General features: G+C 45.5%; 1 long non-coding RNA gene across 3 annotated transcripts; it reads left to right on the forward strand.

Annotated features, from left to right (window-relative positions):
• Positions 1 to 719: 719 nt before the first annotated feature.
• On the forward strand, positions 720 to 4,303 carry LOC121831705 (uncharacterized). Of its 3 annotated transcripts, XR_013053165.1 has the most exons (4): positions 720 to 1,382; positions 2,144 to 2,356; positions 2,755 to 2,829; positions 3,959 to 4,303. It is a non-coding gene; the product is annotated as an uncharacterized LOC121831705 (long non-coding RNA). The 3 variants fall into 3 exon arrangements; XR_006075236.2 differs by having other exon boundaries at positions 2,144 to 2,829; XR_006075237.2 differs by lacking the exon at positions 720 to 1,382 and adding an exon at positions 1,400 to 1,998 and having other exon boundaries at positions 2,144 to 2,829.
• The last annotated feature ends 10,126 nt before the right edge of the window (positions 4,304 to 14,429 follow it).

The raw sequence follows: 14,429 nt of genomic DNA on the forward strand, positions 1-14,429 counted from the left end.
GATGAAGTATTTGAACACACAAGCCTATGGAAGCCCCCTCACCCCACTTCCCTAGAAGTCTAATGTTCTACTTTTCCTGCTCCCAAGATACCCTGGGGCACTGGGTCATTATGGCGGCTGTCTGCTCTGTGCTGCAACCACTCCCTGATGGACAGAGGGGACCTTGAGTGGAGGAGCCGTGTCTTCTCTTCTGTGCATGTACAGGGCCTCACTGTGATGCCAGGTTCATAGTTAACACTCAGCAGATGTTTGCTCAGTCCTGGTTTGCTGCTCACACTTGCTACTTATCTGACCGCTGTGTTCTCTGTGCAGTGAGAGGTGAAACATGCCCGTGTATATAAACAGCTTGAACAGTAAAGGTGGCTAAAATAAGAAGAGAGGATCAGAAAATTGGAACCAGAAAACAACAACAAATCAAATCAGAGCGAGGGAAAAAGAAAATTACCATCATCATTGTCATCAATGACGACGACGACGATGACGACCACCACCTGTGGGCTAATGCTTTTGCAATGTTTTGGCAACATGAGATTTAGCTTTGAGCTTCCTGAGCAAAAAAAGGAAACTGTTGGGTTATATGTGTCAGTTGGACTAAAGAATTAGAGTAATTCTGTAGGAAAGATAAGGGGTTTACAATATAGAATCCTATACAACTGACAGCCACAAAGTGTCAGATTTGTATCTATGGAGCGCATTCTAGGGACAAATCCTCTGTTGTAGATACACTCAGCAATAAGGAGCCTTTGCAGGGGAGGGGAAGGAGATCCACCCCTGCCTGCAATGGTCGGATATGGTTTGAGACAGAGGAGCAACGGTAAAGCTCTGAGAGCTCAAGGTGGGAAACTGTGGAAGGCTTTGGGGACACGCTGGCATCTGAATGATTACATTTTATGAATGATATCATCATTCCGGCTGGAGTTTGGAGGTGAAGGGTCTGGAGAGGTGATTGACAGCTGCGCACATGAAAAGTTTGGGGGAGAATAGTGCATCTGAGAGACAGCAGGAAATCCATGAAGTCTGGTGCAGGGGGGAGGAGAGACAGCAGGGAGACTGATAGGTGTGGCTGGAATTCGAAATGACCATAGGCTCACGGGTTTGAAGACTTGGTCCCCCGGTGCTGGCCCGGCTCTGAAACCTCGTGGAACCTCTAGGAGGTAGAGTCTCCCTGGAAGAAGAGGGTCACTGAGGGTGGGCCTGAAGGCTTTATAGAGTGAAGATACAGTGTAATGAGCCCTTCATGTCTTCCCTGCCACGATGGACTGTATCTTCGCCAACTATCAATCAAATAAATCTCCCCTTCCTTAAGCCAGCTGTTCAGTCACATGAGCAAGAGAACTAACACACAAGGCGAGCCAGCCCTTGCAAGGATCTGCAACCACACTGTAAGTTCTTCGTCTGATTTCATAGGGCGGGCTGAAAGGATAAAAACAGGGAAGGTGGGTACCCGCAGAGGGCCCTGCCAAGGTATGCCGCTAAGAGAACACGCCATGTGCAACAGAGTCAGTGCAAGGGGTCTGTTGGGGGATGGGGAGAGTGAGAGAGTGAAAGGCTGTCTTGGAATAGGGACACGAGAGAGGCAGACAGACAGACAGACAGACCCAGACAGAGGGAACAGGCAAAAGAGGAAGAAGAGAAGCAAGAGAGAGGACTGGCAGTTTTAAGGGGTGCGCTTGTCACATGGCTGACGGTGGAAAGGCACCTGGCGCCAGGTGATGACGTGGCTGCCTCGGTGGGAACTAGCACTGGCAGTGGGGAGCTGTGGAAGAATTTTAAATGGACAAGTGACAAGCCTAAGTTAAAGATGCAGAAATACTCATTTGCTGTTGTGCCCTGGGTGCGAGACACCCCCCCCCCCCCCGAAGAGGCCAGCAGAGACACGAACTCACCGAAATGCAAAGCAAGGTTTAATGAAGCAGTTCAAGCCGCACAGCAGGGCCCTCGTCAAGCCATCCCACACAGTAGAGGCTGGAGGAGGTGCCCGCCCCTCTGCAAGCTCAGGTTTGAAAGGCAAAACCACAAGGCTACATCATTTAGGGGTGCTAGTATGGTTACAATTCTGATTGGCTCAAGTTTCAGGGGCTTTTCAGAATTTCTGTGTTATCTTACTTTGTAGTTTTAACTGGTTGTTTGTCAAACTTTATAGACTACCTCCGGCATTGGGACATTGTGTGGTTAATCAATTGCTACCAGATCGTCCTTCAAACATTCTGACTTTGTACTTTGACCATCTCCGGCATTGGGGCATTCTGTGGTTAATCAGTTGTTATCAGATGGCTCTTCAAATATCCTGACTTTGTCCTGGGACCTATGTCAGCAGCTCTGAGGATTTTGAAACTCAGGCCTGTTTCAAGCTGGGGTGAGGGGCTTGCTTGAAAGGGGGGTGCTTTGGTTCTTCATTTACGTCTTTATTCACCCCTGACCAAGGCCTAGCTTTCTCTATAGGCAGCCCATGCTGGTCCTAAATTTCTCTGCAACAAGGCCAAGGGCTCTGGAAACACTGAAGTTTGAACTGACACCAATTATGCTGCAAGGGTGAAAATTAATTAAAAGTTTTCAAAGGGCTGTGTTCAGTATTCTTCCCTCTTTTGTGTTATCAGCAACGCTGCCTTTTCTCCTGGCTGGGAGTTACTGCAGTACAAGGTTTTCATGTTGCCTGTAGGGTAATTATGTCAACTATATGAGCCATGATAAGCGGCAGTTTGTATTATTCTGTGATTAATCTCCATACATTCTGGCATTCCAATCTGCCCTCAGAAGACAAGGCTGTGATTCTCTGGTGCAGAGGGAGGACTCCGGGAGAGCTGCAAGGACTGAGGAGCTGAAACACAGGTGATTCCAGACAGGTTTCCCAGCTCCTCCAAAGCACCCGCCAACGCCAGGCCCGATCCGCCCTCCCCACAAGACCCAAGGACGCTGGTGCTTCTGGGAGACCATCCAACATCCGCAGAGCACAGTTCAAACCCTGTCCCTCCTCCACTGTCTCACGGCTGTGACCAGGTGCCCTGCAAGATGCCATTGAAAAGAGGAAGGGTTTCTTGTGGCTCACAGTTGGAGGGCGTACTGCCCATCATAACGGGTGGCATCGGGAGTGTGAGGCAGCGGGGCACACCGCACCACAGTAAGGAGTGTGAGGCGGCGGGGCGCACCGCACCACAATCAGGAGTGTGAAGCGGCGGCGGGGCGCACCGCACCACAATCAGGAGTGTGAGGCGGCGGGGCACACCGCACCACAATCAGGAGTGTGAGGCGGCGGGGCACACCGCACCACAATCAGGAGTGTGAAGCGGCGGGGCGCACCGCACCACAATCAGGAGTGTGAGGCGGCGGCGGGGCGCACCGCACCACAGTCAGGAGTGTGAGGCGGCGGGGCGCACCGCACCACAGTTAGGAGTGTGAGGCGGCGGAGGGGCACACCGCACCACAATCAGGAGTGTGAGGCGGCGGGGCACACCGCACCACAATCAGGAGTGTGAGGCGGCGGGGCGCACCGCACCACAGTTAGGAGTGTGAGGCGGCGGCGGGGCACACCGCACCACAATCAGGAGTGTGAGGCGGCGGGGCACAGTAACACAATCAGGAGTGTGAGGCGGCGGGGCACACCGCACCACAGTCAGGAGTGTGAGGCGGCGGCGGGGCGCACAGTAACACAATCAGGAGTGTGAGGCGGCGGTGGGGCGCACAGTAACACAATCAGGAGTGTGAGGCGGCGGGGCACACCGCACCACAATCAGGAAGCAGAGAGCAAGGACTGCTGTGCTTGGCTCCTTCCTCCTTTGTTGAAGGTCTAAGGCCCTGTGCCAGGGCATGCTGCTGCTGGTGTTTAGGGTGTGTCTTCTCACACTAATTAAGCTAATTAGACAATCCTTCGAGATGTGCCCAGAGGTTTGTCTCCAAGGAGATCCTAGATCCTGTTACACTGAAAATCAGTATTAACCACCACACCCCCTACCCGACTCAGAGACAGCCTAAGAAGACTCCGGAGAAGAGGGAATTTCCAGTTTCAACGCTGCGTCCCTGAGGAGTTCTTACATAACGGACAGTTTTGTGCATTTGACCCAGCTCACCGGGAGGGAGCCCGACCCTTGGTGAGTCCCAGACTGAAGATGAGCTTTTTCCAAGATGGTGTCAGAGGAGCAGACATGGGATTTATCTCGGGTGATATAGTGTTCTACAGCACAGGAGGGTGACTACAGAATTCATCAAAATGATTATAAAAATAACTGAAAGACACGAGTTTGAAATTTACAGTAAATAAAGAGGAATAAAATGCTAGTTACTCCAGTTTGATCATTTACATCGTGTACATCAAGTTATCTCATTCACACTGTAACCCATAAATGCATGTAATTACTGTGAATTCTGTAAAAACAGAGTTGCCTGGTGTTTTCAGCCTCATCACCTCTTCCTGCTCCCCTTCCTCCCCTTCCTTATTCTTCCTCCTCTCCTTCCTCTTTTTCATTTTCTCCCCTTCCTCCTCTTTCTTTTTCTTCTGTCTCCTCCCTCCTTCTTCTCCCTCCCCCTTCCTTCTTATGTATTTGAGACAAGGTAGCCCAACTTCTTGGGAGGCTTAGGCAGGAAGACACAAGTTCAAGGTCTGTCTGGGTTATAGAGTGATTTCACGACAAGCCTGACAACTTAGTGAGACCCTGTCTAAAGATAAGTAGTAAAAAGGAGGCTGGAAATGGCACTTGGGGATAAACCTCTTGCCTGGCTTTCATGAGACCCCAGGTTAGACCCACAGCCCCCTCCTTGTCACCTTACTGTGGGTCACTAAGGTGTACTGCAGTGTTCTCAGACTTTTTTTTTTTTTTTTTTTTTTTTAAGAGACAGGGTCTCATGTAGCTAGGCTGGCCTTGAACTCTGTGTAGATGAAGGTGACCTCGAACTTCTGATCCTCTTGCACTCGCTTTTCCAGTGCCAGGGTTACAGATACAGTTTACCATGGCCTGCTTGTGTAGTATGGAAGACTGAAGCCAGGGCTTTGTGTGCCAAGCAAGCTTTCTACCAATCAAGTTACATCCCCAGCCCTTGGGTTATTCTTTTGAGACAGAGCTTGCTATACAGTTCAGGTTTATGATCTTCCTGCCTCAGTCTCCCAAGGGCTGGGATTACAGGAGTGCACCAAAATACCCATCTCCTTGAGTTCTGTACACAACTGAAACAGAGAAGAATTGGTTTATTTCTAGCCAGGGGATGGGCGAAGTATCTCTTGGAAACTGTCAAAAGAAAGTGAACAAAGTCAACTCCATGATGGTCCATCGTGCTGCAGCCCAAGTTTGTCTTCTTGAGTCCTGCAGACTTCCAGACGCTTTTCCATTCCCTGCGTTAGATGATTTTCCCACACAGACAGGAAAAGGTACTGTGACCCAATGCAAGGCTCTTTCTAATCTATGATTTATTGATGGTGGAAGTGAAAATTTCATTAAAACAGACTGCTGTTTCTCATTCGTTTGTCACATTTTAAATTTATATTTTAAAACATTAATAAAACCAACACCATTAATTATTTTCTGAAATGTCAAATGAATTTAAGATGTGGCGATGTTAGTCTGTGGCTTCATCTCATAAGAGGATGGAACTGTTTCAAAAAGCCATTTCCTGTCTATATAGAGACCTCTTCTTTGCCTGAAACTCACCATCAGCTAAACTGTGTCTCATCTCCTGCTCCTCCAGGTCCTCCGTCCTCTCTTCTCCTTCTTTTTCTTCTTTCTCCTCCTCTCCATCTTCCCTTTTCTGCGTTCTCCTCTGTTTTCTCCTCCTTCTTATTATTTGAGACAGGCTCTCAGGTAGCTCAGGCAGGGTTTGAACCTGCTGTAGTCGAGGCTGCTTTTGAATGCTTAATTACCTTTCTGTACCTCCTGGCTGTTGAGATTATGGATATGTACAGTCATATCCAGCTTCTCCAGAGATTTAATTAGTCACTCCTGTTTTCTTTTTCCTGAGATATCACTCAGCACCACCTTGAAGGGTTCTAGCTTAAGGCTTTAGTCTTAGCTCTGTTTGTAAAATCTGCATTCAATGTAGCTCTCTCACTCTCCAACCCCAAACAGGACCCACTGCTGTTGGTGAGATGGAGACCATGCACAGAGTGTCCTCAAATAAGATCTGCTTACTGTATCCTCAGGGCATCTGTTGTCTCAACCTGGTCCCACTTGGTGGAGCATCTATCCAGGACTCATGGCTTCTTACCAGCCTCTCCCCAGCCTCTCCTCCAATCCTGCCACTCCACAGCTCCTTCCAGAGGGGATGACCCACGACCTGCAAATCTGCCCTGGGGTGCTGGTTCAGAGTGGTGAAGGTGCTTGAATGCAGTCCTCCTATGGTGATTGATTCTGGTTGAAAACTAGACTGAATCTGAAATCAACTAATAGGTAGACCCCTGGGCATGTCTATGGGGGCATTCCCAGAGAATATGTAGGAAAGAAGACCCTTTCCTAGGGTGTGATGAACCTTCTTTTGGCCCAGATAGAAAGAGGTCCCAGTTTGAAAAACAGTGGCCTTTGCCTGCCTGCCTTCCCCTTTTGCGAGTGAGTGCATCTGTTTTATTGTTGCTGCTGCTGCTGTTGCTATCCTTGCTAAGGAACTTCAGCTTCTTCAGCCTTCCAATGTGGATTGAAGACAAGAAGCTCCCCAGGAACCACCCAGGCATTCAGCATCTGATTGGGGCTACTGAGGCATCCAGCCTCATGGACTGAGCAGTTACCAGGTTCTTAGCCTCTTCAGTGTGCCGACAGCCATTGTTAGGCTACCCAGCCCCTATCATGTAAGTCAATCTAATAGATTCCCCTTGCAATATAAATTTATTCTATGTGTTCTCTTTCTTTAGAGAACCCCAAATAATATATCTCCCAAGGGATCTCAAACATTTATTTGCCACCATGCACAATGAAGACTTTGTTCACATATAGGATGTGTTCCTGTGATATTCAGATTGTAACAGAAAAGCCAAACTGAAAAAGAATGGAAGAGACCATGAACAATGCAGCTCATGAATATGATATTGTAGTAAAAGAATCTGCTTGTTAATCCAATCATCAAGTTATTTGATAAATGTTTACAGTGCTCTTCTTTATAAACCAGGTATTAAGCTGGGAGCTGGGGATACACGATGAGCTAGTTTTAAAAAAGCAAAAGCATGTATGTTAATAAATTATATAATTCAAATATAGCCTCAATTCTTGCACTTTAATAAAATTGTGTATGTTTATACAACAACACTTGTGAAAACAGTACAATACACACACACACATATACACACATATTTTTTGAGATGGTCTCCTGTAGCTCAGGGTGGTCTCAAACTTAGGACACAACCAAAGATGACCTTGAAATCTGGATCCTCCTGAGTGCTATTCTTATAAGCATATTCTACACACCTAGTTTATGAGGTGGTATGGCTCAAATCAAGAGCTCCACGAGTACTAGATAAGCACTGTAAACACCTAGGCTGATACATGTATGAGTACTGTGCATGTACACACACACACACACACACACACACACACACACACTGCCTATGTTAATCCACTTGTGTGATTCCAATATCCTCAAGTGCAGTGGGGTACACAGTGACACCCCTCTCTCCCACTGGCCGTCCTTGCTCACTGGGTTCCCCTGCAGAGTCACAGCACAGCCCTTCAGGCTTCCCTTCTGTGTCGGCTGATCTGGGTTATCACTTGACACACCAGGGAAAAGTGTGTGGAGGCACCTCGGTGGAAGAGGTACCTTGAGAGGACTGGCCTGTGGATGTATCTGTGGGCCATTTTTGAGATAATGATTGATGTGGGAAGGCCCAGCCCACTGTGGGTGGTGCCACCCTTAGGCATGTGGTCCTGGGTTGTATAAGAAAGCAGGTTGAGCATGAGAGATAACAAGCCAGTAAGCAGAGTTCCTCCATGGGTTCTGCCTCAGCTCTTGCTTGAGTTCTTGCCCTGGCTATCTTGGAGATGGACCTGTAATCAAAACCGGAACCTTTCTAAAGTTGTTTATCACAACAACAAACAGCAAACGAAAACATCTTCAGAGCAACTGCTTTACACACCCTCCTGTCTCTCTGGCACTTTGCTTGGCTTTCCTTTCCTTCCTTCTTCCCTTTCTCTCTCTCTCCCTCTCTCTATCTCTTTTTTTAACCCCCAACTCCCAACAGAAATAGGAGCTTAAGCCCTCTTTTTATCCTTAGCCTGCCTTGGTGATTGTCCCGTAATAGTGCACGGAGACTTTCTTTTCTATTTTTGTAGCTGCTGTGGAATAGAGCTTTGACATCTGTGGTCAATGACTAGCAGGAAACCAACACATCAGAACCACTCTGTAAGGCTCTGTGGTCCTGGAAAGAACTTCCCAACGTTGAATAACAAGAAAGAAACAGTAGAGTCTCACTGGGAATGATGTCAGTGTCTGGTGCCAAGCAGTCTTCTCTGTGTGGGATCTGTGTCTGTATGGGAAGGTGTTCATGAAAATATCAGCCTCAGTTACATTCAGGTGCCGTTTATTATGATGCTGATTTTATATTTGGAGGAAAAAATGGAAACACACAGTTCTTACAGCCAGAGTGAAGAAAGTCCCCAGTGATCATCCCTTTGCTCTTCCCTTAACTACCGGCTGGAAATGGTGACCCAGACCATGAACAGTGATGATATCCATGCCCCAGCTCTAGGTCCACATCCTTCTTAGTCCTCATGTCCTTAGCTGAGTGCCCACACATCATATGTGCTTAAGATGTGGCATCAGGCAAGAAGGAAAGCATGTAAGGTGAAGGAACAAGAGAGGCTTTGCCAGTGGGACCTGACGGTCCATGTGAGGGTGACATTCTCCAGATTTCACTCCTGTCACCAATTTTACTAACAGATTCGCCACTATTTTTTCCATTGTATGGTATGACCCCTGCACCTGAGATAAGAATATGGAGCTCCTTTATCCAGGTCAGTGTTCCCTGAGCAGAGGACAAGACTTGGATAAGTCTGTCTGTCTGTCTCCCATCCCACAGACACACACAGACACATAGACACCCCCAACACCCCCACATGCGTGAATGCACATACTCATTACGTAAAGTTCTTTCAGAACACTTGGTCCAAGGTTAAGAAAAATAATAAAAATGAGCAGTGGCTTACTACCCATTTTGATTCCCTCATATTTTTGCATCTATTTTATGTCATCCATTTATTTTTGAGAAATGGTCGTACTATGTAGCCCAGCTTGACTTTGAACCTACTCCTATGTAGCCCAGGCTGGCCTTGAACTCGTGACCCTCCTGTTTAGGCCTTTCCAGTGCTGTCATTACAGGCGTGTGCATCGTGTAGATACATTTGTCTTTCATTTTCTGGTGAGGACAAAGAAGGCTTGAGAGCAGAAAGGTCTTTAGCAAAGATCCTTGGACTTCTTAGTTGTTTTCGGATCTGGAACTTGGCACTTGGCAAATCTCCTCTACCTCCCTCTCTGACTGCACGAGAATTATGCAGAGACCCGAACTTGCAGGTGTCTCCCTGCGCTGACGGATTCAGGGCGATGCTGCATTCATCACCAGACTCATAAGCGCAGTGCCTACTGTTTGGAAATTCTTCTTCCTTGACAAATGATATATTTCATTTATTCCCCATGATCTTCTTGCATTATTTCAATATTATTAATACTTGGCAAATATATTAAAAAAGTAATAAACTGGCAATTATGATTGTGCTATGGACCCTAAACTGCAGTTATTCATTACATTTCAATTATTAACTTCACTTCAAATGTCTTTCAGCAAAGATTGCAAGAGAGAGAGAGAGAGAGAGAGAGAGAGAGAGAGAGAGAGAGAGAGAGAGACAAAGCTCTGCACTCTGGTTTCTGGAGGTCCGTGTTTCACTCTGGCTTGACATTTTTCTGATTTATCCACTATCTCAGGGCTAGATGAGTCCAAATAATAATGATATATATTCATTCTCACTTAATAAACAATAATGATCTATACTCTGTATTTATATAGTACTTTTTAACTCTTCTTGGTGTGTTAGTTTCCATGACTACATTCAATTTCAGCACCATGCTAATGAAGTTCCCTTTGTATCTCTCCTAATTTATTGATGGGTACACTGGGCACAGAATGACTCAGGGACTGGGCAGAGCCAGCACCAGATCGTGACACTTCTGCCAGCCCCATTTCCTCCAGCAGCACCTCCTCGGAGCATCTTGGTAGCAGCCTTAGTTGTAAAAAGGCAAACCCTGAACTACAGATAAAGTCAATCACTGAGCACGATGAAGACGTTGACCTCAAAAGGAGTAGCTGTCTGCTGCCCTTGTCATGGCTCTAAGTACTGAGCACATGCTACTTGGTCAAATTTCCTTAAGAACTCAATGGGGAAGACACACAATACAATAATCCCATTTTATGGAAACCTTAGAGATTTCCCCAAATCCCAAAGACCAATAGTTAGGTGTACAGTCATAACCATAGCAACAATAATAACAATGGTGATGATGATGATAGAAACATAAATCCAATGCTGACCTTGTGCTGACAGATCCATAGATTTCATAAATGAGGATTTTGAAGACTGAATGAGTTGCTTCAGGTTAGAAACAACAGCCATCTTGCCCATTACCATCTATTCCTCCAGCACCCCACTAAAGCACTGGTGCATGCCATCCCATTTTTTACCCCAAAGCGTAGTGAATGGAAGTAAGGCAGATGCAGGTGCTTGGGGAAGTCCCTCCTTTGGGAATTTGGCTCAAGATCCACCCTTAAGCAAACCTGTATCCTCCACATTGTGACCTCTCCCATTTTCCCCGCAGGACCAGGATGAATGATCGCTGTGAGGAACATGAGCAATTCTGTTTCTTTAAAATAAGCAAATTGTATTAAATTTTAATGGTGGTCATTATGGGCTGGTTTCTCTGTGGTCTGAAGCGAGTCCTCTAGTCCCCTTTGAAGAATCCCATTCGCACAGATTAATTGCCTGCAATTTTGTCTGGCACATCCTCATCTCAGTCATCGGCGCTGTGGAACTTGTCCCCATCTGGGCAGAGCCCCATGATGGAGCACTTTGGCCTTTAAGATATGCACAATAAATATTTTAGGTTTGCTGATGAATGACTTGCTCTCACGGCAAGGCTGCCGAGTTTGCAGGGATAGAGGAGGAGGAAGTTGAACAAATTTCAAAGTGAGAGTCACCTTCAGTCTTTCTAGGGAGGTGCTGGGTGTGAGGCCTGTGTGGCGGCTTTTCCTTAAGAACCCTGTGCCAGGGGCCTTGATGGAGAGTTTTTGTTAAGCCTTTCTTGTGGACAGGGTCCCCAGGTTGATACTTTTCCTAGGAACACTTATAGGTGCTTTATAATTCATTTAAGAATTTGATTCCATGAGGTACCCAGTGAGAATCTTTTTTTTTTTTTTTAGTTTTTGGTTTTTCAAGCAAGGGTTTCTCTGTGTAGCCCTGGCTATTCTGGAACTTATTCCATAGACCAGGCTGGCCTTGAACTCACCAAGATCCACCTGCCTCTGCCTCTGAGTGCTGGGATTAAAGGTGTGTGCCACCACTGCCCGGTCCCAGTGAGAATCTCAAAGCTACAGACTAAGTCATGCCTCTTATCTGCTGTGACGGTTAGTGTGAATTGTCTACTTGCTAGGAAATAGAGTCACCTGGGAGACAGGCCTTGGAACATGCATGTGGGGGATTATCTTGATTACATTAATTGATTTGGGAATACCTGTCTTGATTGTGGGTGAGACCATTCCACTCTGGAACTGTATTAAATGAGGGAAAGAGCTGGTCATTTTACAGTCATTTCTGTTTCCTGATTGTGGATGCCATGTAGCCAGTGGCTTTAAACTCCTGCCACCTTGATTTTCTCCAGCATGGATGGGACCTTGAACTGTGAACTAAAGTACACACCCACCTTCCCTTAAGCTGCTTTAGTTAGGGTATTTTATCACAGCAAGAAGAAGGTAACTAAGATACCTGCTTAAGATACTCTATTATTTCCTGGCAATGTGTATATGAGGTCCCATGTGATCATGCAGTGGTTTGAAAGACAACAGCTGCCAGAGGAAGTGGCACTATTAGCAGGTGTGGCTTTGTTGGAGGAAATGTGTCACTGTGGCGGTGAGCTTTGAGGTCTCATATGCTCAAGCCATGCCCAGTGAGACAGTTCACTTCTTGTTGCCTGCAAGATGTAGAACTCTCAGCTCCAACACCATGTCTGCCTGCACGCTGTCATGTCTCACCATGATGATAACGGACTGAAACTCTGTACTGTAAGCCACCACATTTAAATGTTTTCCTTTATAAGAGATGCTGTGGTCATGGGGTCTCTTCACAGCAGTGGAAACCCTAAGTAAGACAGATCACTGCCCTCGTTCCTCTGACTGCCTCATCTGCTCATTGTTTTTCTAGAGCTTTCAGGTGAGCTTTTAAATTGCTAGTATGATATCTTTCCTTTTTTTTTTTTTTTGATGTAGGCACTTAGTGTTGTGAATTTTCCTCTTAGCACTGCTTTCATTGTGTCTCATAAGTTTGGGTATGTTGTGCATTCATTTTCATTGAATTCTAGAAAGTTTTTAATTTCTTTATTTCTGTCTTGACACAGTTTTCATTCAAAAGAGAGTTGTTCTGTTTCTATGAGTTTGTAGGCTTTCTGTTGTTTCTGAAATCCAGCTTTAATCAGTGGTGGTTGATAAGATGCAGGGGGTTATTTCAACTTTCTTCTATCTGTTGAGGCTTGCTTTGTGACTGAGTATGTGGTTAATTTTGGAGAAAGTTCCGTGAGGTCCTGAGGAGAAGGTGTGTTCTTTTGAGTTTGGGTGGAATGTTCTGTAGATACCTGTTAGGTCCTTTTGGTTTATAACATCTGTTAGCTCCAGTATTTCTCTGTTTAGTTTCTGTCTGGATAACCTGTCCATTGGTGAGAGTAGAAGTCTCCCACTATCAATGTGTGAGGGTCAAAATATGGTTTAAGCTTTAGTAATGTTTCTTTCACTAACATAGGTGCCTTTGCATTTGGGGCATGGATGCTAAGAACTGAAACACCATCTTGGTGGATTTTTCCTTTGATGAGTATGAAATGTCTTTCCCCATCCCTTTTGATTAATTTTGGTTTGAAGTCTCTTTTGTTAGATATTAGAATGGCTACTCCAGCTTGCTTTTTAGGTCCACATGCTTGGAAAATCTTTTTCCAACTCTTTACTCTGAGGTAATGTTTATATTTGATGATGAAGTATGTTTCTTGTATGCAGCAGAAGGACGGATCTTGTTTTCCCATCCATTCTGTTAGTCTATGTATTTTTATTGGGTAATTGAGTCCATTGGTATTGAGAGAAATTCAATGACCAATGACTATTAATTTCTCTTATTTGTTGTTGTTAGTGCTGTGTGTTTGTGTGTATGTGTTTCCTTTCTTTTGGTTTTGTTTGTGTGAGAATATTTATTCCCTATGTTTTCATGGGTGGAGTTAGCTTCCTTGGGTTGGAGTTTTCTATTGTGGAAAATATTTTAAGATGTGTTACATTTGTTTATGCTGTGGAACATTTGTTTTAATGATGTAAAGATGTTATATTCTTTTATGTTGCATTTGTTTAACTCTGTGAAGTGATGGTATTTTGTCTGTCTAAAATACCTCATTGGTTTAATAAAGAGCTAAACAGCCAATAGAAAGGTAGAAGAAAGGATAGGCAGGGATGGCAGGCAGAGAGAATAAAGAGGAGGAGAAATCTGGGGGGAGATGATCAAGAAACAAGAGAAGGAGGAGAGGAGGATGCAAGGAGCCATCTACCCAGTTACTCAGCCAGCCATGGAGTAAGAAGTAAAGAAAAAATTGACAGAAGTAGAGAAATGTAAAAGCTCAGAGGCAAAAGTAGAGGGCTAATTTAAGTTAAGAAAAGCTGGCTAGAAACAAGCCAAGCTAAGGCCAGGCATTTATAAGTAAGAATAAGCCTCCATGCATTTATTTGGGAGATGGGTAGTGGGCCGTCTGAAAGAGCAAAGAGCCAAAAAGCCAAAGTAAAAAAACCAATATTTTGGTGCCCAATTGGGGCTGACTTTCCATGTAAGGCTTAAGAAAGCTGAGGGGGCGGGGAGAGGATATTATTCCTTTAAGAGTTTCTGCCTGCTGACAAGCTCTTGAGCAGTTAGAAAGTTAGGTAGGAATGACAACAACAATAACAACAACAACAACAACAACAAGTAAAAATGCCTGTGGCAGTGTAAGCATTAGCATTCTAGAGTTCTAGGAAGGTTGAATGCGGTTCCTGGTCAGACAAACCTCCAGTTGAGCTAAGAGCTTTAGGCTTGGCTCTCATGAACCAAGTGGGCAGAGCCAGCTGCTAGAGCAGTGCAGAGGACCAAGGTGTAGCTTAGCAGTTCAAAGGCTCATGCGATGAAGAAAGGCTCAATGATATGCAGTAAAGCAGGTTCAGATGGAAAAAAACCTCTAAAAATGTTCAAAACTAAAAAGTGTGT

The sequence above is a fragment of the Peromyscus maniculatus genome, chromosome 8 (assembly GCF_049852395.1).
Source record: "Peromyscus maniculatus bairdii isolate BWxNUB_F1_BW_parent chromosome 8, HU_Pman_BW_mat_3.1, whole genome shotgun sequence".
Taxonomy (NCBI): Eukaryota; Metazoa; Chordata; class Mammalia; order Rodentia; family Cricetidae; genus Peromyscus; species Peromyscus maniculatus.